Source organism: Rissa tridactyla, chromosome 3, assembly GCF_028500815.1.
Source record: "Rissa tridactyla isolate bRisTri1 chromosome 3, bRisTri1.patW.cur.20221130, whole genome shotgun sequence".
Taxonomy (NCBI): domain Eukaryota; kingdom Metazoa; phylum Chordata; class Aves; order Charadriiformes; family Laridae; genus Rissa; species Rissa tridactyla.
In genome coordinates this window covers 45,726,511-45,750,107 of record NC_071468.1, presented here as the reverse complement: position 1 = coordinate 45,750,107, position 23,597 = coordinate 45,726,511, and the positions used below count along the sequence as shown (strand labels likewise).

Sequence of the window (23,597 nt, the reverse complement as noted above, 5' to 3'; positions counted from 1 at the left end):
AAATATTCTACCCTATTGAATTTTCTCTTGGTGCAGTTTGGAAGCTGGAAGCAAGGCAAGAAAACCAGTATCACAGACTCAGAAAAAAATCATCAAACATTGCAGAGTCCCTCCAGAGCAAACCGCATCTACTGTCTGATACATGCTTTTTACAGAGCGTTGCAAGAAATTTGAATCTGGGAAGGTATGAGGTGAATTCAAGGAGTATCTGAATTGTTGGGCAGAAATAGCAGGTAAGAGCCTAGACTGTGACGCTATTATAATCTGGGAACCATTGAGATCAAAATCCTGTCAGATTACTGGTGTAATTTTATTAAATGCTCAGACATATACATATTCACATTTATGTATACGGGGTGTCACACCCCCAAACCTCCCATGAAAGCATATTAGGTACTCATATTGCATTAATAGGTATTCATATTGCAATTCGTATTGCAACACTGTTGGCAGCGGTATTTTTTAATTTGTTCCCTGCCAGTAGGAACACCGTGCTAGGTGGCATGTGAAACAATCCCCCCACTACAATTTAGGGCAAGGACAAGACGCCTTAGAAGGACAAGACGAGCAAATGAACAACACGTGGATATTGTATTTTGCCACCCCTTTGTTGGCACAGTACGGCTCACCACCTGCCCAGCAGATATTTTTCATATGTTAGTTATTTAGAGTACGTCAACAAATGCATTCTTATGTATAAATGTTAATTATGCCAATGTAAAGGAAACCAAGATGGTATTAATGATCCTCTCTGCACTCCGCTTTGAGTTTGTTTTCATTTGATTCATTGAGTTGGCCTCAGAGTGAGTTGCAGGGTGGCTGAGGTTTAAAGGTGCACATGATGGATCTCTCAGGCTGGACTACCCAGCAGCCTTTGTAGCGAAGGTCACGTCTTAAACCATTCCCTTGCTCGTAATCATGTCAGAGTCAATAAACATTTATACCTGAATACCAAATGTAGCAGTGCTGGTGGTTTAGATTAAGGAGGAAGGAACACGGGTCAGGCAAAGAGACCACTCTATTGGTTTTCTCTGTCACAGTACCTTTGATCAATACAACTAGCATCTCTCACCACCTGTCCCACCACCTGAGAATATCCTACCTACCTCCAGAGAATAGCCTGCCTGTAATCTCTTATAAAAAATACTATTACTCTCTCGGTATTTTTACAAAACCTTGAAATGTGATCTGTTCTGGTCTTTCTTCAAGGTGAGACCCGATCTTTTCAGCCATGAATTCGCAAAGCTAATAAAACAATTCAGACAAGTTCATGAGGGTGTTTCCAATGTCACCAGGACAGATCATAAATTTTGCCGCTTCTGCCAAAAACAGGAGATAAGCTCTAGGCTAAATTGCAAACTCTGCTTAGTCAGCTCAAGGCTGAGCCCGAATGCTTCTGACACCCCCGCACATATGTTGAAGTACTCGTAGTTAGCCTCTGGCTTTCAAAATTGGCATTTAAGTAGGTAGAGTTTGTGCTCCTCTGGGTCTCAAATATATTTTACTGAGTGCAAAATAAAGTATGTAAATTATTAGTCCCAAGATTTGGGTAATTAGAGGGTTAGTCATTTATATCAACAATTGCAACAACAAACAGAGTGCTACAGTATGCCTTCTGCATCTCGCAGGACCATTTGGCACTTAATGACAGTGAAATTCAAGGTATGCTGCCGACAAGCCATCCCTCCCAAGTGACAGCCAGAGCTTGTGAACTGCCTTCTATGATTTTTCTGCCAATGCTGCGTGCAGGTTGCTTGAAATCTCACTTTTGTGGGAAATTGGGGAAAATGAGGGACTCATGGCTGACTGAGCATTTGCAGACTAAATTTTGTCTAAAGCAATGTTTGTTTTTAAGTGGTTTCAAATCATCCATTGAGAGCAATCACTGAAGGGATGGGTTCACTGTGGCAAAACAAGAACAGTTTAGGAAACGTTCTCAGTAATTTCAGTAAATTTGGAATACCCCTTTGTGTGCCTTTCCTTTGAGCAACTGGTGGTCTAGACAGTTTTAGAAGACAAAAGTAGAGAAAAAAGAATAATCTGAGTTTCCGTGGAGACCTTATAGCAGCTTTCCAGTACCTGAAGGGGGCCTACAAGAAAGCTGGGGAGGGGCTGTTTGCAAGGACATGTAGCGATAGGACAAGGGGCAATGGTTTTAAACTAGAGCAGGGTACGTTTAGATTAGACATTAGGAAGTTCTTTACAATGAAGGTGGTGAGACACTGGAACAGGTTGCCCAGAGAGGTGGTGGAGGGCCCATCCCTGGAGACATTCAAGGCCAGGCTGGATGAGGCTCTGAGCAACCTGATCTGGTTGAAGATGTCCCTGCTTACTGCAGGGGGGTTGGCCTAGATGACCTTTAAAGGTCCCTTCCAACCCAACACATCCTATGATTCTATGATTCTGAGTTTAGAATCCCAACATGATGCAGCATCTGAGTGCGATCTGGGTGCAGCAGACCTAAAGCACATGCTGTGGTGGTGCAGCCAAATTCTTCACTGTCGTGGAACTCAGCGAGATATTCATGTCAATGAAAACTTGTAAAAGTTACTCTCCCATTTTGCACCATCATACACAACCCTTTCTTAATTCCTATTTATTGACATGAGAGTCCATTCACCGTAAAGCTTGGGAAGCCCTGAGAACATGGACCAGTGCTCGCTCTCCTACACTGTCAAAGACACCAATGACAGCTGAAGGTAGGTCTTCAGTTGCCTTGAGATTTCATACTTCCTGAGGATTCGCACCCATCCCCTCCTGTTACTGATGGGTTTTTATTTGATATGCTCTTCAGAAAGTTTTACCCGCCAGCACCATGCAGTTTGGTAAAGCAATTCTACCCCATGAAGCAGATAATTTGAACGCTACAGAAGGTTGACATTTTCTGACACGTTAATCAGTAAACAGTTACATTTAAGGGAAAAAGAGAAAGAGAGGAATAGAGGAAAAGAGAGAAATTAGAACTCTCTAATTGATTCACAAACCAAAAGGATCAAGAACACTTTGGATTATTTATTCACAGTTAACAATTTATCCAGCCCTAATTACAGCCGCTGGAACATTTTCTTAGCTGTAATATTAATTATACTTCTTTCATGGCTGCTATTTATATGAGCAGAAGATGAAATATGCAATTAGGTGATCAGATGCTACAGCAGTATCACTGATAATTTTTTTCACAATAGGTATCATTATCCTCTTAAAACGGTGCTAAAGGTTGGGCGTAATTGCTGCCCGTCGTTTAGCATGGAGTACAGAGAGTTCCGCCCTTACAGAGGCGAGAGCGGGTCCAAGGCATTCCCTGCCCCACAAGCAAGCCCAGATCACCCAAAACAAAGGCAGAAGTGTGCAGAAAGGTTCCTCTATTTGCAAAGGCTTGAGTATCAGTTACAAGCACAAAAAGAAACAGAGAAGCTAAGGGAGAAGGCTGCCAAGAAACACCACATCAGAGTCAGGACAACACTAGGCGCACAGTCCCGAGAAAAACTAAAACAAAGGGAATTCTGCACCTACATGCTGAGTGGAAAGGGGCTCAACGCCGCAGGCAAGGACACCAACCAGCTGGAATCCCCATGCCGTCAGAAAAACAAGACTTTGGCTCGGCCAAGAAGAAGAAATTCAAAGAAACCTTTGATTCCATCACCATTTTCTCCAGCTATGGAAACAATCTATCGTGACACTTTATATTTAGCTGAACGCTTGCGTCAAGAAGGATAAAAACAGGAAGAGCACAAATATCTTGGTATTTTATACTGCTCTTTGTATACTGCTTTTAATAAGAGGTAACACGTTATTTCCATTTTGCAGGTAGTAAAGCTGAAGCAGAGAGAGACTAAAAATATGCTAAAGCATTACTGTATAACGCAACAGAAAAAATAATATTTCCATTACAGAAGCGCCTATAAAACCTATTAAAGCAGTAAGGTCTTAAAATTACTTTTTATGGCATGTTAAAAAAGAAAAAAATAAAAGGAAAAGGGCAGATACAGCATATTTAATGCCATAGACTCTTGGAGTAAATTATCCACATGAAAAGGTCCATATTAAAATCTGACAGAACATATACTGGCTTTATCTCTGCTTATTGTACATCTCACATCCTTTGTTCCCATCAAGATGATCTTCCCTGCAAAAGAACAGAGGAGCCCTATCCTAAGGCTTCAGTTTCCCTACTCTCAAGTTTGAGAAGGAGGGGTTTGCAAACTATCTTTTTCCCCCTTCTTTCAGCAAAAGTCTGTTCTGGTCAGTTTTGTGAGCCTGGCTTCTAAGGTTAGTTGACTGTTTGTCCTTTCTGTGCGGAAAATGAGAGCACTACCACAGATTCAAGGATTTCCTTTCAGAAAGAGAAGTATAAATACGAGAGGATTATCACATTTACTATTTAAAGTCCCAGCAATCTGCAGGATTTATTTTTATGAGTCCTGTTAATTGTCACAGTTATAGGAAACAGTAAACTTTAACTAACAGAAAGGAAACTGGGATGCTTGTGTTTTGCCCTAACACAGAGAACAAAGCCGAGCCAGACTTTTTAGTTATTGCAAGTGTGTGCAAATTTGAAGGCCCAAAAAGATGACGTGTGTTTGCAGAAAGTAAAACAATTTGGTCTGTGATTTACTGCTCTGGAGGGGCAGCTGTGAGGCTGAATCTCAAACCGGTGAGAGGATGCCTAACACTTGCCCATCTGCGAGAAACGCTTTCACTGAGTAATTGGGAGCAGCCGGATTGCTGGTAGGAACACCCCGACCCTACCACACTCTGGCAGGGCACAGTTATTACCCAAGCGTTAGTTAAAAAATATTTGGTGGGCAAAGGTTTCTTTAAAGCTTCTCCAGAAGTGAAAATTTTTAAGGGAATGTGTCAACCTGGGCCAAGTTACAAATAAGTGAAAGCTTAAATAAATAATTTCCACAGCTTTGCGTTTACATCAGCTGTTCCATTCTGTTAATGTCAGATTGTTTTTGTGAGGCAAAACCATTTACTTTTAAGCCGATTATTTTGACTTCTATTTAAAATACTAAGGCATTATGTTTAATAATTGATATTAAACTATTGCAGTGTGACCAGAATGAAAAAATTAAATGTTTTCAAATTAATTTTAAGCAGGAATTTCCTTTTCAATACTTTAAAAACTTTGATTCCTATTCATAATACCAATTTTCAAATACTTGAGTTTCCATTTTCTAACCGGTTTTTGCCGGTTAAATTGCCTTACGGTTTCATAGTTCGACCTAATTTTCACTGTTTCTTTGTCCATTTAATAAATAATATCTCTTCCTACAGCTCATTTGGAGCTCACTGCTGGAAGTATATTTCTGTAGGGAGTTCTTTTTTTATGGCCATGACACATTTCGTTCCAAAATTTAACGTATTGAATTCCTTTGGTTTCCTTAGCTGACCTGGGCTTGCCAGGGAGAAATATGTCGCTTAATATATTTGAGGCAATAGGAGCCCTCATGCAGCTGATGAAGCAGCAGCACTGGCTAAGGTTAATGGGGAGAAACAATCCCCTTCGAACATGCTCGGTGTGGTACCATGGAAATCAGAACGATTTCGCTAAGCGAAGAAGACATTTTTCTTTGAATACTGCCTTCTTCAAAGCAAACTCGACTCCAGCCTTGCTCCTCAGAACCGTGCACTACTTTCTAAGGCTGAGACACATGATGGATGGCCCACATTGTTTGAAGACAAAGCTGTTTATAAATATCTCAGCCTATGACAAAGGGCCTGATCTCACTTATACCAATTTTAGCCCAGCTTTACATTAACTTATGTGAAAGAAGATCCGTAACATATAAACTCTGGAGAGTAAAGTTTCTTCCAGAAATGTGATCTGCTTCCTGTATTTAAAAGATATTTATGCTCCCTCTGTAGCAGGCTGGAGTCTGCAGGGATATTTTTTTTTTCCTGAGGAAAGATTGATTTATGATGCTCTATTCATGCTGCTCTGTAGTCAGTCCCCTCCGCATTTAGAAGGTCTTTACCTTCCTACCTTCAGCAGCAGGACTTCTCAGCAAATGCATCCAGAAAAAGGGGATCACCAGGATGAGGCTGTCACCTGACGACATCTGGGCAGACATGATGTCATGCAAATTTCGGTATCTCACAACAAAGACTCTGAACACAATCGCTTAGAAAACCAGATAAAATACCTCCTGTCCCCACTTTAATGAACATATGTAATTATCTTCCCAACTCCTCCTTCCATAACCTTGCAGCCATTGCCTGCTTGCCCTCCTTTCCAGGCTTGCCGAGAAATATCCGTAGATCCTCAAACACGTACCACTCAAGCCGATGGACTCATATGTCTGAAAATCAGTGATGAAGGCGAGCTGGAAGATTAGAGAAATGCCACAGTAGGTCATCCAGAAGAATCAGCTCTGGAGGGGAAAGCAGAGTCCATTAATAACAGACTTGTTTCTTTCCACTTCAGGGCTCCCAAGGTGCAAAGCTTCAGATGTGCAAGACTTGACAGGCCTGTAGCACTTACAATTAGGGTGCGCAGACAGGGGCATTTGGCACCAATGAGACGGTTTGTAGGGAAAATGTGCCATTTCAGTCATCTGAAAATGGGAACGTTAGACACTTGTCACAGGCAGAAATTGGAGAGAGACGGCAGCCGAACGGGGGACAGAACACTTGTAGCCAGCCCAGAGTTTAGTCAGTGGGAGAGGGGTGCCTCAGTGATCAAATATCCAGAGAAGAAATGGAGCTGTAAGAAACATTCCAGGGGAGCAGCAGTGCAGTTGGAAGAGGGGTCAGTATCGCTGAGCCGAAATATAAGACTCCTCAGGACCCAGAGGAGAGAGTCAGTGAAGCCAAAGCTGAAAACCAGCAGGTTCCACTGCACCCACATTTACAAAAGTTGAGTTTCAAACCAAATCAAGGGCCCAGCCTCTCCATGGGTGAGTCTCTGAGCGGCTGCCTATGGGATGTGAACGGCCTGTACCCAGCTCGGCTGCTGCACCCACTCCCAGGGAAGCAGCTCTGGGGCTCCGTGAGAGGCAAACGAGCAGGGGCGATGTCCGATTAGCATGGGACTGATGTTTCTGGTTTCTCCAGTCTGAAACTCCAGCCTGAACTCTTAGCAAGTTAGTGTTTAACATTCACTGATTAAAAAAAAAAAAAGGCAGAAAATTCCCACCTCAGACATAAGCAATGTAGTATTAATCAGCTTCCCATCTGAAATACATGATGCTTAGGAAAAACTCACCAATACAATCTCCATAATTAAAATGAAATGAGACCACTCATTCAAAACAAACAAACTCTTTGAAACTGAAATTGCTTTCTTAATTACAAATTATTTTCCCCTTCAGCTCATGTTCTTTTGGATTCCTTATTTCAGTGTGAAAAGAACTTGAATTTTTGGTGGTTTTTTTTTAACCTTTATAATCTCTCCAGGGCTAGATTTTGATACCACCTTCCACACTAAGTTCCTGTTGGCATTGTTGGTCTACAAGAAGTAGTAAAGTTTACTTTATAAGGGAAATCTAGCTTGATTCTTATCTTTCCTTCATTAATATTATCAAAAGATGGCTTCATCTAAGTCAGCTGTCTAAAACTAGTGAAACAGAGCAGGGGGAAATAAAATCTCGGTATTTCCACCACTGTTTGTTCTATAAACCCTGGAGAGACTGAATAGCTATTCTGTTGATCATTTCTACTTTAGCAAAAAGTTCCTAGCCACTCTCCTATAGCCTAGCTTTATGTCTGCTTTTTTTTATAAACTACACCATATCAAGGATTAAAACCCACCTCTTGAATCAGTTTGGAGCATAGACTTGACTTGTCGTATCTGCTCAAGAATGCTTACTTGAACACATCTTGAACATGCTGGTAGAAATACATCCTGTGTCAGGGAAAGCAAACCTCAAGAGACTAGCTGCTGATTTTATCCATGCAATGAGTTACCATAACACGCACAGTAACTGTATATACAAAAGGACTTCCTACAGAAACGTGGATTTATTTTACTACAGGAAGAAAGTAAGTGAGCATACTAGAGCAGTCCATGTGAGGAACACAGATTAACAGTGTGCTTGGCACTAAAGTCACACTGGTGTAAAGCTGATTCACTTCTGATTTACATTAGTGCAAATTCAAACTGGCTGTGACTTTTTGGTTAACGTGACGGTAAAGCTCACTAGTCACTGATCTGAAGTGTTTCCCTCAGGGCAACTGTGACAGAGTGATGACTTCAAGAAGGCTTGTGTCACTTGTGTCACTTACCGTCCATAGAACAAAATAAGCTTCAGAAACCTGAAGTATTCATTAAACCAGTGCAACATGGAATTGGAAAAATATCACGCTGTATGAAGAAAATAACACAGAATAAAAGGCCTTGCCTTTTTATACAACTCTTTTCAGCAAATGATGCAGGTGTAAGACAGTGTAAAATCATACCTCTCCATTAGTCTATGTAAATGACAGTTTTCTAAATTGTCTTTGTATTTGTGTCTCAGTTGGTGAATCACTTCCTGTGCTCTTGCTACATACTCTTCAGTAATGATGACGTAAACTACTGCTGTAAATGACAGAAGAAAAAATATTTCTTTCCTTTCGACAGAGAAGTTGAAGTCCTCATGGAAAAGGAAGAGCTCTGACTGTTCGGCACCTGCAGCTATAGCAACCTGCCAGCATGATCATTTAACAAAGTACAGAACAGTGATAAACCTCTATTGCATTCTTCCCAAATCAAATAGATTTTCAGCATAGAACAACACGTACCTAAAACTCTGCAAAGTGAGGTGAGATTGCAGTGACGAGCAAACTCAGAGCAATATGTCACAAGCAATCATATGTCCTGGCCAGTCTTCCAGAAGACAAGCAGACATTTTATCTCTCAAGAGGGCAAAAGTAATGAAAGGGCTTAATGCATTCGTTCTGTTCTCAAAAGCAGGGTCCAATTCTAGCATAATATCACAAGAAACATCTGTTTCATGTTGGCAATCAGTCATTCATCAGCATTTAAGCCACCGTAAATTCATCAACCTGGAAAGCTCCTGAGGGAAATCCTAGGACTGGAAGAGCAGGAATGTTGCCGGTCCAGATGAAGACAAAGGGACAGCTCTAGGTAGGGAAGGTCCCAAGCCCCAGTGACGGGCCCCCTCCTTTTAAATGTGTACGACCAGACCTCATCCAAATCACACAGGCACTAAAGCCACGCACACGCATACCATGCAAAAAACTAAGACCTCTTTGCTGACCCCTATATCCAAGAAGAAAATTACCTCCTCAGGGCCTGTCCAACCTGAATGACTCTATGACCGCATGGTGTCAGTTTTTGCCACTTCCCAGTGGTATCTATTGCACTGGGTTAAGCAAACCTGAGAACAAGGTGCAGCCCACTGCCCACGGGCAGCACGAGGCACCTCTAGCCAGGCGAGCGTCTATGCTGCCTGCCCATTCCCCGGAGCTGGCTGTGCCCTCGGTGCCAGGCTGGGGAAGGTTGGCATAACTTTAGCCTTTACTTCTGCTGATAGGAGGAAGACGTCCGTACGCTGGAGAAGAACGGCCACAAAGACACCGGCATTGCAGCACTTGCCGTCTTCAATAAGCACTGAGGAAGGCAGGATGGCTGGACTGTTGCTGCCTCTGCACAAAATAGGTTTTAATGTCAGATACTTAAAGTGGCCTAAATATTACTTTACTGGGGGTAACATCAGGTACCACCATCTGACTCTGCTGGCCTTAACTCACAGCGATCAGACCACTTTATTCCGGAATGTGCCACCACACCTGCTCCTATATATGTCTTACAATGCCCCCCTTTACAGTGACAGTTCCCACGAATTTAGCTTGGCTAAAATCAAACTGTACGTGTGTACATCAACAACCAAGGAGGTAGTGATTTAAATTCATTAAAAATACTTTGGATACACAAATTTCTAATTTCTTACAAATGTTTTCCACATAGCTGACACTAAGTGCACCCATTAAGTGCACCCTGGATGACTCCAGTCGCAAATTGAGCTGGAAGGCAGCTAGGAGTGACTGTCACCTTCCTCTGCCTCACTTTCCCCACCTGGCAAGCAAGAGAGCAGCCCGGCCCGCAAGCACCACCCGAGTGCACTTCAGGGTCCAGCACGGTGCTGAACTGGAAGTCTCTCCCAGCAGCTTGTTGCATCAATGCACCGTGTGTGCTTTTAGAGACACTTACTTATCATCTCCGCTCCTCACAGTTAATTTTTACAAACACAGGCCAAATACAAGAAGTTAACAGAACAAAAGTCTCGAAAGGTTTTGTTTTACTACAGAGGTTTGCCTGCCCTCTTCCTCTGGCCCAGAAAACCTGATGTTTCCTTGTGCATTTGTCATTCTCAGGCAAAGATTGCACATTTGGTGCACTCAGAATATTTGATTTAGAATTCATATGTATAAAAATTCACTGAAATCCCATTTGCATTTAGTGTTTTTTTAATACAGGAAAAAATTACAGATATTATGCAAGATGGCAAATACTTAAAAGGAGCATCCCATGGGTGCTACATTGCTATATTTGGCTCAAGCAGTGAGCTTTGGATTTTTTCTTTTGGGGTGAGACGTAAAGTATATTCAACACACCTAGTACCATTTAGGATCTCCTAGGATATCCAAGCCACATCTGACACAGGACTTCTGGGAGGCCATTGCCTGCTGGAGAGGGAGGTAGGAAGCTAAGTAGAATACTTTTAGAGCATCTCAAATGATGCTAGATGCTTGCAAATTGCTAAATTGTTTCCCAAATCTTGTTTCTTCCAGTGAAGAAAAGAAGGCAGTTTACTAGCTTAAAAAGTTTCTGCCAACTATCCCAGGAGACTCCATATCCAACCCCTCTCTCCTTCTGCTTCATTTTAAAGTCAATTATCTGCCAGGGACAGAAGAACATTTCCTTACTTGCTAAGTTCATTTGTGTGTTCAAAAACCTCGAAACCCCTCAGTCCATATAACTTAGCTCTGAGCTCCTATTGAGGGATCCACCTTCAGAAGCAAATTAGAAATCATAACAATCATCTCAGATAGATAACTCATTATAGTTGCACCTTCTCAGATTTATGTATACGTGTGCAAGAGCTCTGATGGGTCTTGGATGCCTCTCTGTAAAACAGGCCAGGCCACTTAAAAAGCAGACATTTGCCAAAACTACTTATGGGTGCACCAGTGTATTGGGTGGTAGCCTCATATATCCAGCTAGTCTTACTACAAAAAGCAGAACTCTGTTGAAGTTGAAGGCAAATGTTTTACTTTCATAAGGTGATGGTTCCTGGATCTGAGACTCACTTATTCACAGTTATTAACATTTTTCAGGCTAAGAGTATGTCATCAGGAGTATAACAATGTCAATGTAACAACGCATAACAAGTAACAAGCCAATTTCAGTGAAGCAGTTGTAGTGATGGATTGTTACCAATTTTAAAATACTTGACATACTTCCTTATGTCTGGAGTTAGGAGATATCTTCACAGGCTCTTTGACAGATTTGACAAAACACAGACCTTTACCCCTGCGATAGCTGCCTTGAGTCTCTGCACAGACAAGGAAGCGGACAGACACTTGTAGGACACGATGCTCGTGTCTCAGTATGGGTGCCTGGAAAGGGCAAATGAACTGAGCCATAAAAGGGCTTATTTCTTCCCATAACGATAACAGGCGTGCAGGGTGATCAGCTCAGCTCACAGAGACTGGAGAGTTTCATGTTCAGCAAGAAGGGTCCCACGGGAAGTGCCTGTCGTCTTCATTTTGGTAATGGCCCCAGGCACTACGACAGATTGAAGGGGAAGATACGCAAGCAGAAGGCCAAGGGCTTGGCCTAGATTATCTGAGATGTTAAAGAATCACATACCACTCTTCACATATGTTTTCTTCTTTTCAAAAAGCAAAAAGTGAGTATTATTATTTTTTAAGGTGGGTCCTTTGCCATAACCCTCAACCAGGCTAAGAAGGACAGCTGAGGGCGAGCAGTTACACTGAAACACAGGAGGACACCCTCTGCTTTTTCTATCCAGTAGGCAAGGCTGGGATGTTTGTAAACAGGAAAACAACTTTGATTTATGCTGTTCAGGAAAAATGTCTTTGTCTCTATAACTGGAAATGCAGCTCTTCGTGAAGTCAAAATTTCTGTGGGTAAAAGTAATTTTTCACTTTTTCATTAGAACACAGAAATGAAATGCCTTTGAATCATGTCAGCCTGAATAGAAACGTGTCAGATGGATTTGTGGTGTGTCAGTTCAGCACTAAGCTGCGTCCACTTGAACTGCTGCAGTGCTACACACGAGGCTTCAGCATAACATAAGCTTTCCCAAGAGGACAGTTTCTCAGGCTGCCCCTTCGGCTGAAACCTTACACGTAGATGGTCAGCGCGTGACGGTGGTGTGGCCAAACGGGTTCAGTCCATTCAAGACACTCAACCTGGAGAGAAAAATCAAAACCAGGGAAGCTGGAAGTAAATGTCCCACAGGACTCAGATTCTCAGTCTTCTAGACACATTAACGATAAAAAGAAAAAAAAAATAATAAAAGAAGCACTTCATTTCGGTTAAGAAGCATTATGAGTAAATGTGAGACTGGAAAGTTTGGATCATTCCCAAACTGTCTCAACTTTTCATTCAAAGCCATCAGGAAGAAAAATTAGAAGTATCGGAATTTTCCACAGGATGGAAATCCTGGTCTTATTGTCCACCTACAAGAATGACCTCAGATTTTCTGCATTGAAGATGGATGTGGACAGGAAGTGCAAAGATGAGATTTTTCTTTCTCAACATTAGTATTTCAATTTATCAATGATTCAGGAAGAAGAGAGTCTACTGATACACATTTAGAGGCAGCTTTTTCAAAATAAAAATAGCCAGCTTTTTTTTTTTTTAGATGAAAAGTTATATTTAGCAGAAAATAAAAGACAGAAATCCTACAGTATGTATTTCTAGGAGCTATAATTATAGTTCACCTCTTTTCAAGACAGATTAAATACATGATTAACAACGCTTTTGCTAAGCACCAAAATGATATTTGGGGCATATTCTATGCCCCAAACCTTTTTCTTATTTTGTCACATTTCTAAAGATGAGATTCTTTCACATGTGAAAGATTCCCTGAAGGACAGGTGTTTATAATGGAAGTGACAATGAGAAGTTGATGATTTTCATCTTAATTTAACCAAGAATGTGAAATCATTGAACAGTATCTCTCTTTAATTATAAAACAAGAACATATTTTTCTTCTGATTTTGAAGCAGCACAAGTAGAGCTGCTGCTTTAAATTGATGCTTCAGGCAATCTCACACATTCCCTGATCACCTTAACATTTCATATACGGGTGGTATGCACATTTATTTGCAATACATGCCCAAGGGTCAAAGTATGGTGTAGGCTACCCAATTAGAGTTATAAAATATTTATGCAGATGTATAACTCTGCTGGATATGCTTTAAGTGCTCCAATGCAAGAAACAAAATATGTGTGTGGAGGAAAACAATCTGCACGATACAAAGGCTATCTACGTGCAATAGGTGCTGCAAAATTTGTTCAAATAATATTACCCAGCTTCTGCTTTTTTTATCCCAGGCTGTCCAAGAAGATGGTATTACTGAAAAAAATGAAAGTAGCAGATCCTAGATTTCTGCCTCACTTAATTCATTCCTTTCTAAACATCTATACTCTTAAGTGCGATGGCAATGCTTTTTTTCTACTTGCTACTGTTGTAACTTGATACAGCAGTTGCACATACAGAGATAAAGTATTTAAGAATGTGCTGCCTTGATCATAGTTAACTTCATATGTCTTGCCAAAAGGCAATAGGTTTCCCCCTCCGGGAAGCAGAGTCAGCCATAGCTATTTCCAGTTAATTTACGAAACAATTTTATAGTCTCAGGATCCCAAATTAAGGTGTAATGAGGTGGAGGAGATCTATGTGCTATCACAGCATCTCGTGATAAGTAACCTTCAAAGGAGTATTAGATGAAATAGTCAGATGTGTACTTTACATGCATCGTTTCTGGGACCTATCCCCAACTCTACATGTCTGGAAAAAAGCAATTGGCAAATTACTTGTGAAAATGAGGGAGTCCCTTTGTTACTAAGGTCTCCAGCCACCCCTGGGAGCATGGAACTGCTTATTCAATGGCAGGAATTAATGCCAGGCTAAGGGACTTTGAAGAGGCACCTCATCATGTAGTGGCTTTCAGCCTGGGATCTGCAGACCTGTGGCATGCAAAGTGTCTTCCTAAGGTGACCACGAGAAAAGGTTAAGGAAAACAAGAATATTAAAGTAAGAGGCTTAAATACCTCAGTACCTCTTCTGGAGGATGTTTCTGGCCCATCAAATAAAAATAAAAAGCCCTCAGCCTGCTCTTAGTCAGTGTGTAGAACAGTCCCGTCTTAGACTAAAAAGTAAAAGGATTGCCTCCAACAGAGTTAGAAAAAACTGACATTTAATGAGAGTTGTTTCTAACATGTTCTCTGCAATCTCATCTTTTAGATTGCATAACATTTTTTGTCCTGTCATCTTGCTGCTGTTTTCATTTCAGAATTAACTGTGCAAATTAACTCTTTGTCACCAGAAGCAATGGACGTTTCATTTTGGTGTCTAGCTGTGAGAGTCCCAGATCCTTCTGACTTCGCACAGCTTAGTTTGTGATCAGTAGGCAGACCTCCTCATGGCTACTGCGTCTGCCATAATCTTGAATATTATGCATGCCCACTCTATTTTGTAAAACGCACAGTGACTAAACACCAGACTGTCTTTGAAAAAAAAACAGTCCTTCATCAACTGAATAGCTTTTTCTGGGCTCTTTGCATACATCATTGAGTTCTGTATACCAACCATACTCCCCTTGAGTTTTCACTGACTTGCTTGCAGTGTCAATGCCCACCTAGCTGTCTGCAAGCAAAATGGATGTGCCAGGAAGGACAAACAAAAGTCTAAGGACACAGTCACTCTGGTAATTACCACTCCTGAGGAGCTGTGCTTGAGGGGGCCCTTTGTATGCCCCAGAGCAGGGCAGTGGTTGTGACCAAGTCAGAGGGGCAAAGCTCTGCTTGGGACTTCCCACAGCCACAGCTGGATGGAGCCGGGGACTGGTAAGGGATAGAAACCGTCTTCCACATCACATCTCTTTCCCTTCTCTCCCACAGACAGCAGAATGGGACTTATTATCTCTGATAATTAACAAACCCAAGGGACCACCGCTGAGCAAGTACCGTGACCAGCTCTGGCGTAGTCAGATTGTAATCGCTTCTGCTTGGGCTTGCGCTGAATTGGCTCTCATGTATCTCTACGGGACCAGTGCCTGAGAGGCAGAACTGAAAGTGCCACACCTATCTTCTGGAAGAATCAACACTTGACAAAGTATCCTGAAATGTGTTTCTCTGCCCGAAGTTACACAGCACCAGGTTAAAGCGAAAATTCCTCGTTGCTATGGTTGCCACTTGCTCTCAATCTCTTTACTACTCCTTGTTGAACAGCAGCAAAGGAGAATAAAAACATACACAATGCTCGTAATTGCCTGGTGCATATTTTAACATTTCTCTTTGGTGGCTGCTTTAAATTATGCAGTAATATTGCTGGCATGCTTCTCCAGTCCCTCCTCCCTAAGAGGATACATTTTACATTGCTGAAATTGGACACTGGGTGTAAGAATCACATATTTGAATATTTTTTTCAGTAGCAGATGTGTCACATGCAATGTATTACAACTCAAGCTGTAAAAATTAAGTGGCATTTGCATTCATTAAGCATACATGAAATCTAATTCCATTAGGTCCAGCAGCATTAAGGTCTGTCTGTTGCTGCTGATGTTACAGCTTAAGAACATTATATCTTCTGGCTAGATTCTGTTTCATAACCTAATAAAGACAGGAATTACATCCTGGCTTGATGCCTTTGCAAATCCAGCTCAGCGAACATACAACAGGAAAACTGGAGGTGTAAATTATTTATATTCATCATTGTCCAAAATATCAATTTACAAACAAAGGTTTAACAGATTAAGCAAACTACAGGCACCATTCCCACAGCAGAACTAATTTAAAAGACAACAATATGATTTGCTGAAGCCAAACCTCACTTCTAATCTTCCCGCTTTGTTACCAATACGATACAGAAGAACTTTTAGCATTTCATCAAGGCTATTTAAAGAATCAAAACCTTACAGTTACATTTCAGTCAACTTCCCAGAAACGCTGATCTGCACAATCCCCCAGGAAATTCAGGGATACTTTACTTTTTAGATTTTGATGTTTTTAGCTGACATAGAAATTCCATAAAGAAAAGGAAGGCAAAATGTGAAACAATTTGAATTGCAGCTTTTATAATTAATTCTGCTGAAAGGATATAAAATAAACCAACATGGACAAATCACTTTGGTCTGCATGTAGTTTCACAGAAGACATCACGACCAAGAACACAAGAGTGCCTTCCCTTACTACTCTGAATCTATCAATTAAAAAGCATGAACTGAATTTTTACTGGCACTTTCTGTGAGACGAATCCAGGTGCCGGTGTAAATTTTCATCCACAGCCCTTAATTTCCAACTATCAAATTAACAAGTGTTCATGAAGTAAAAGTGCTTACCTTCCAAAGTCTTTGATTTCTTCTCTGATTCTTAGTGGCATTGTCAGGCTAGTCCTCCTGTTGGAAGTACCAGCAAAATGTTTATTTCTAATGAGCTGAACAACAGATCTATTTCCATGGAGATGTGAGAAACAGAAAAGGTTTACTTAATTATGTACAAATGATGCCTTATTTTCCTATAAGTAACTTCCCAGTGGTCTGAGACGTTATTTTTCAGAAATCAAAGTTCTCAGCTGTATCTACAACATAATTTCAATGGCATAAATGTCCACCACAGGCAAGAGATGATTATTTTTGCCTTTTCAAGGATTCCTTATGGACAACCTTAACTTTGTTTCACTTTAAAATGTGCTAAGTGTATATCTTTTATTTATATGTATAAATGAAACATAAATGAAAATATAAAATTAAACTAAACTCATGGCAGCTTTATTTCCATTTCCAAATCATTCCGTCATCTCTTGCAAAAATCCCTCAAACTACTAAGATAGCCTTTGAAATTCTTCAAATCTACTCTAAGTCACCCATACCTTTCTCCGTAGTCAACAGGAGATAAGAACCTTCAGAAAACAATTAATCTCATCTTAAAATAGGTGGCTTAGATACGAGACCTGAGCCATTTTGGAGGTCACTGTTTCCCTCTAGGAAAGCGTGCATTGGCCAGCTTGGATCAGTAACGCTTACAAAGCTCAACTTAACTGAGATCTCACCTGGTTATCTGCTTTAACTGAAATACACTTTGAGAGCACACTATCAGCAGTATGTTTCCTGTTAAATTATTGCAACACTGGGGAAAGAAGCTAAGAAGCTGTACATCTCTTTAGTTATGAGTCAACATAAATCATTTCATCTATAAGAAAAAAGCACGCAGGGGATGACTTAGCAACAAATGGTCCAGGCTGCCTTGTGTCCAGCTTAGAGAAAAAGCCATAATGTAAAGTCCCAGTCATATTTAGGAAGAAATTAAATAAATGTCTTTTTATGAAGTTGGAAAAAAGTGGCATTTCATTTTTTGTTCTCTATTTGTCATGTTTTCACATTGGTGTCTGTCTGGAACTTGACAGACCACAATATATGAACCTATTTCTGTGACACTTAAAGCTGGAGCAATGCAGAAGGCTGTGATCAGAGTCCCTGGCTGCTTTGCACTGCAGAAGTGATACAAAACATGCAGAAAAGGCCTTTCAGGGGAAGCTGAGTTTACTTCTGTCTACAGCTTGTCTGCAATGCATCAGCTGATCCTGGCCTTTCCACCACAATACTCTGTGCCAGATGTACGTAAAAACATTCGACTCAATGCAGTATGGACTCTGAGCTGGGAAACATTTTGGGCAAGGGTGGTGGCGTAGGGGAAGGAGATTTTTCATGGATGCTCATGGCCCAATGTAGGAAACTGCCTTTCATTTACAGAGTGCACTTACCTTCCTTCTCCTTCTCTCTCTGGCCCAGCACAGAGCTCCTGTCTGTAACAACAGAAACGTGTTTTATGTAAATCACTTCCCAATGGAGTCACTGATTATTAATGCAGACAGCTCTAAAGGGAGAAACCCATGGCATTTAGCAGCAAGAACTGTTAATGAAAATGTCATTAAAGTCAATCTGCAAGCTATGAAATGGCCTCTCTACCTTTTCCTTTTTTTCCTGTCTTACGCACCTCTCCATCTCTGGGTACATTTCCCTCAAGTCAATCTTTTTTTGGCACCAAGTCACAGCTTCATCTGGAGGAGGGCATCAGTTTCTGGCAAACTGGTCATATTTGAGAGGAGGCGCTATTTAACATTGCGGAAATGTGTCAGAAATACATCAGATAGGTATGGGACTAAACGGTAAGGCTGAGGAAGCGGAGATCCAATTTCCAGCAGCACTGACCTGGAAGTTGCAATGTAGCCCTTTCCTACATATTCAGTAGGATTGATGACTGAGCATCTTGTTTGCTTAGATTTTCCAACTTCTTCATGCTTGTAACTCATAATATTCAGTAGAGTATCTTTCTGGCACGTGTGTGTTGTGGGGAATCTACTTAGCTAATTCAAAAAGCGTAATCCAGTATTTCTGCTGAAAATTTCCCTACTCCTTCAGACCATTCATATCTTAGCATAACAGACTATATTAACTGGAAGCAACTGTCAAATAAACTGACTCAAACGGGCAAGGAACTTCCCTTTTTTCTCTGTTTCCTTGGGACTTTCTATTTCCATAGCTGAATATTGAGGGCTTTCCTTTGGAAAAAGAAGCTATTGGTACCAGGGAGAGGTCACCCTGGTCTGGGTGCACATGTGCTGGTCATGGCTCATGTTCATAAGCTGTAAGGGAATTGGATACCTTTATCCTTAGATCTGAGAGCTTTCAGGATCTGTATTTTATGCATGTGATTATACTAAGCCCCCCAAAATTTGTTGATAAAGCCAATATACTTTATTAAAACAGCTACCATATTTATAATTATAACCAAGATTTTAGGCACACAGAAGGTGATGAAAGTACGTGTCCAAAAGTCTGTCCATTTTTTTTCTAACAACTTTATCAGTCAATTAAAAATAACACTACTCCACTCACAAACCTTATCTCCCTTATGACCTGACAAAATTATGGCTACAACGGCCTACATTCCATAATCACAGGATCACAGAAGGGTTCGGATTGGAAGGGACCTCTGGAGGTCACCTCATCCAACCCCCCTGCTGAAGTCACCTAGAGCCGGTTACCCAGGATCACATTCAGATGGCTTTTGACTATCTCCAAGGATGGAGACTCCACAACCTCCCTGGGCAACCTGTGCCAGAGCTCGGTCACCCTCACAGTAAAAAAGTCCTGATGTTCAGACAGAACCTCCTGTTTAAATATACTGTTTAAACTGTACATCAACCTTTATTTGTGCTCAGTACACACCATCCTACCTTGTCAGTACACTCCTTTTCCCATCAGCTTGGAAATGGGTTCAGGCTTTTACACTGCCGTATTACAACCTACTGGTGGTAAAAGGGAAAATTATGATGAGTCTATTTTTTTCCCAGCACAGAGTGGCAATTCAACGCGATGTGGCAAAAGATGGCAAAAATAAAAAAGAAAAAAGGAAGCACCATTTCCCCATTCTGCAAAGAAGCAGAGGCACTGAGAGACTGCCACCAGCATAAGTCTGTTCCCCCTTCCCCCGTTACTGTCCTTGGCACGAGGAAGGAGAGAGTACTGAAAATGTTCACACCAGGCAGTAATAGACAGCCAGCAATGGGCGGGGAAAAGCAAAGCAAAGCTGTGTCTCCCTGAAGTGTTAAGAAATAAATGGAAGTCCACCAGACAGACAAAACGTAACCAGCATTTCAGAAGCTGCTCTTTTTGCCTTTGAAACTTGTGCCCCGGTTTGGCAGCTGGCACTGGAGAAGGCCACTAGCCCATTCTGGCTGCCACAGGATGCCTGTGGGACAGCCGGCAGCGCTGTGTGACAGCCCGCAGTGATTTGCTGTGGATCGTCCCTGTATCCGACTGCGATTTATTGTGCAGGACACATATAACGTTATGCCTCGGTGGATGTACTTCACTGTCACGCCTGATCAAAAGTGTTGCCTGGGAGCGATCTTAGCTTGAGAGAACCCCAAGCAGTTTTATAAGTAAGAAGTCACCCCAAGGTGACACTTGAGAGGAGCAACATTAAAGTGTACTCATCTCTCTTGTGTCCGTGGCTACTTCAGAAGCTCACAAACAAAGCCTAGCTCTGCTAGCTGGTACTCAGAGAGTAAAAGGATCCTTATGCCCTTGTTCATGTTTTATCAGTGCTTCCCAAGTAGAAAACTAACTAAAAATGCTGACTCCAGTCATGAACACTGGAATTTTAAGTAAAGATAGTTAAGTAAAAGATTTATTTTAAGGATATTTAAGCAAAGATAAAAAATATGTAAGCTAGTGAGCTCACTCTTTCTCAAACCCAGGGAGAGACCAATGGCACAGAAATGACACTTCAGGCCTGATCTCAATGCACAGAACAGATGGGTTACACACAGAACAGTCATATACCCATGCACACATGCAGGCAATCCCCCTGTGCAACGCAAGCTGCAGTCCACCAAGGATTTTCCTTTGACTCCAAGGAAATATCTCCATTGTGCACAGAGGTGTGGAGCAGAGACGCCTGAGCTAGCTCCAGAGCCAGCAAAAGCACAACACCATGGGGCAACACAGCATCTGCGCTAAAGCTCCTGTCTGAGACATGCCAAGTGCAGGTTTTCCATATGCAGGGCTGAGGCACCACACCATCTCTGCGCCACATGGAGATTGTTCAGCACAGAGACAGGCTCAGTGCGGGGAGAAGGAAACGCTCTCCCCTTGAATCCACTGCATGCAGAGAGCAGACAGTCCTTTTGAAACATGCTTCTGGTCAGCACTTACAGTATTACCACCAAGACCACGCTTTCTTGCTCTTTAATTCAGTCTGTCTGTAGCATCCTTACTATTCTGTCTAAATTGATTTTCTCCCCATTGGTACAGTAGCCACAAGCAGACAAACAGATCAAATTCTCTTTACGCTTTTGTCATCTTCTTGCTAGGCTTATTCATAAAAGTAAGGTTCAAGTGTTGTCTTGTAGCCCTCCATCAGCTCTGTACCCATCTGCTGAAGTCAGGAACCGAAATCTCAGACGACGGGCCCCATCCAGCAGCCACGAATGGGTTAAGTGAGTCTCCTGGGCAAAATAAAAAATGCCGCTTCTCTGTTAGTAGCTGAGATAGGACTTGCCTCAGGTAAAAGCACTTGGGGTGGGACTGCCAGTGCTATTTCTCTCCTCAGCCTGACAAACAGTTGAAGGGGAGGATTTGTTAAAGATTCATCAACCTTTCTCATTTGTTTAAGAACTGAGAAATCCCACCCAGGAGCCCTCTGAGCAGCCCTCTTCTGAAGGCGGGGGGAAAGTCGCAGGTGAGAAAACAAGCAGGGCAGCTTGCTTAGGAGCAAGAAGAGCTACACTTTACAGATGGTAGCCACCAGAAAGAAGCAAAGCAGGCCACCTTCTCCTTTCCCAACCAGGTCAGCAGGGGAATCCCGGTTCTGTGCTATGCCGGAGGTCACCGCAGACACTAGAACAGCCTCTCTGCTTTTACAGTTCAGGCAATTTTTAATCTGCCCATGTGGAATCCAGTAATGCCACCAAAATTATCCTTTGTCATCAGTTAGCCCCAAACCCTTCTGTGGCATCAAGTACTCTAGCAGATTTTTCTTAATTTGCTCTACTAAAACTGAGTGAAAATGGCTATTTCCTCTCATTTTTCATACACATGATAATGTAAGTTTTTCATGCATCTTTCTTTTTACTACACAGTGCACCAGGGTCCGGTGTCCCAAAGTCCTCTGAAGAGCTAAGATATCAAAAAGATGCATATCAGATACTACCAAGCTATGTAAAATGGACCACCCTGAAAAAAAAAAGTCTTTGGAAGCTTACCAGAAGACTTTGCAATCGAAAATACAGTAAAATTAATTTAATTTTTCTGAGCTCTTTGAAAGATTCAATGCCGCCAAACATTTAGAGATAGTTCATGAAGTTCTTCAATGAATGAAATGTTTGGGATTTTTTATCAGAAAGTAGCAAGTGGCTGAAACAAGTGTTTTGCAGTGAAACACAGCAGCATTGCCAGAACTTTTGTCAGGAAAGATTTTTCATCTCTAGGGTGTGATTTATGGTCAAAACCCAAGAGGCTTAGGCTTGACAATAGCCTAAAGTCCTGGGCTCTCACAGACCTGAACTTAAGACCCCTGTGTACTAGGCAGGTACTATAAATCACCAAGCTGTTAACTACCTACCAAAGTCAGCCTCTCACTTTCACAGGTTGGCGTTGCTCCATTATGCATTAAAAAAATTGAAGATTATGCAGGAGATTCCTGATATTTCTGTGGTCAGAGCACTTTTCTGGAATGTGGGAGACCAGTAATGCTGAATCTTTTTCACCTGATGTGAGCTGATTAATGAACTGTTGGCTATGCTAAATGAGGATCTTTCTTTCTTTCTGCAATTTTTTCCCATAAAAATAGAAGGAACTTGGTTTCAGGCCTATATGGAACAGAAAAGTGTTCGTTTGGGGTTTTTTTTTAACCCTCAAAGTTGTGTACAACTAGAAAAACATCTCTCACCCAGCTGTTAGAGATGACTCATCCCTGTAAGATGGCTGTAATTTTCTTTTGGGACATTCAATAGCTTCCAGGTGAGCAGCAGTGCAGCACATAATGGGCACGTCCTGAACTGTAGGGGCTTCTAAAGCAACCCTGGATTAAATGAGGCTCCTTGGAGTTTAGGAGCAGAGATTCAGATTTAAAGTGTATTTAGAGGGAGAGAGCTGCAGCAGCTGAGAAGTTGCAGGGTTTATACTTTGCCTGTGTCTTTACCAGGGCTCTACTGCTTCATGTCCAGGGGGAATCAGGATTCAGGAACAAGATATTTTTTTTTAAGCAGTCTGCTTTAGATATGGGCAATAAAATGAAACATTTGTTGCAGAGGGACCCCACAGTTTCACAGTTTGGGTGGATCTAGGTCCCGTTTTAGCCTTAAATCAACTTCGGAATAAACAGTGCATTCTAGTCTAGTGCCCCTGCCTTCACCTTACCACAGGTTAACCAGGGGCCATCATACAGAAAGTTATTGTTTCATGTAACCAGCAATAAAACTAGTTATCTGGATCACTGCACACTTACATATCAACAATAGGACATGATTTAGGAGTCCTTGGTCCTACCATTTCAGATGCGAAACCACAATGAAGTGTAGCCACCATGTCAAAAGCCACTCTTGGGGCTAGGGTTTGCGCAAAGTGGAGTGTACCCAGGAGATTTCACTTATGCAAGACAGATGTTTCTGAGTTGTGCCATTACAAATACAGCCTGCATATATACATACTTGCACATCCCAGCTAAGTGAGGCGGGAACAACTACTGGCAGCCTGGAATTTTTACTTTTGAGCATCCCAGGATGGCTCAAAGGATGGGCTAAAGAAGCAGGCTGCCTCCTGCAGCCCATGGGCAACAAGGTATCTGGACAGTTGGATTTGTGGTGTGCTCCCACGTGAGCAGAGAT

The 23,597-nt window shown here is 41.7% G+C and overlaps 1 long non-coding RNA gene across 3 annotated transcripts in view; it reads right to left on the bottom strand.

Annotated features, from left to right (window-relative positions):
* Window positions 1-10,476: 10,476 nt before the first annotated feature.
* LOC128907653 (uncharacterized) overlaps window positions 10,477-23,597 on the bottom strand; it is a 93,699-nt gene continuing 80,578 nt past the window's right edge. The window contains exons 2-5 of one of the 3 annotated variants that reach the window (XR_008465684.1): window positions 19,443-19,514; window positions 17,967-18,008; window positions 16,546-16,602; window positions 10,477-12,387 (exon numbers count right to left, since the gene is read on the bottom strand). This is a non-coding gene — a long non-coding RNA (uncharacterized LOC128907653). Of the gene's footprint in view, window positions 12,388-16,545; window positions 16,603-17,966; window positions 18,009-19,434; window positions 19,515-23,597 lie in introns of all 3 variants that reach the window. The other 2 variants (XR_008465686.1, XR_008465685.1) reach the window with 2 other exon arrangements.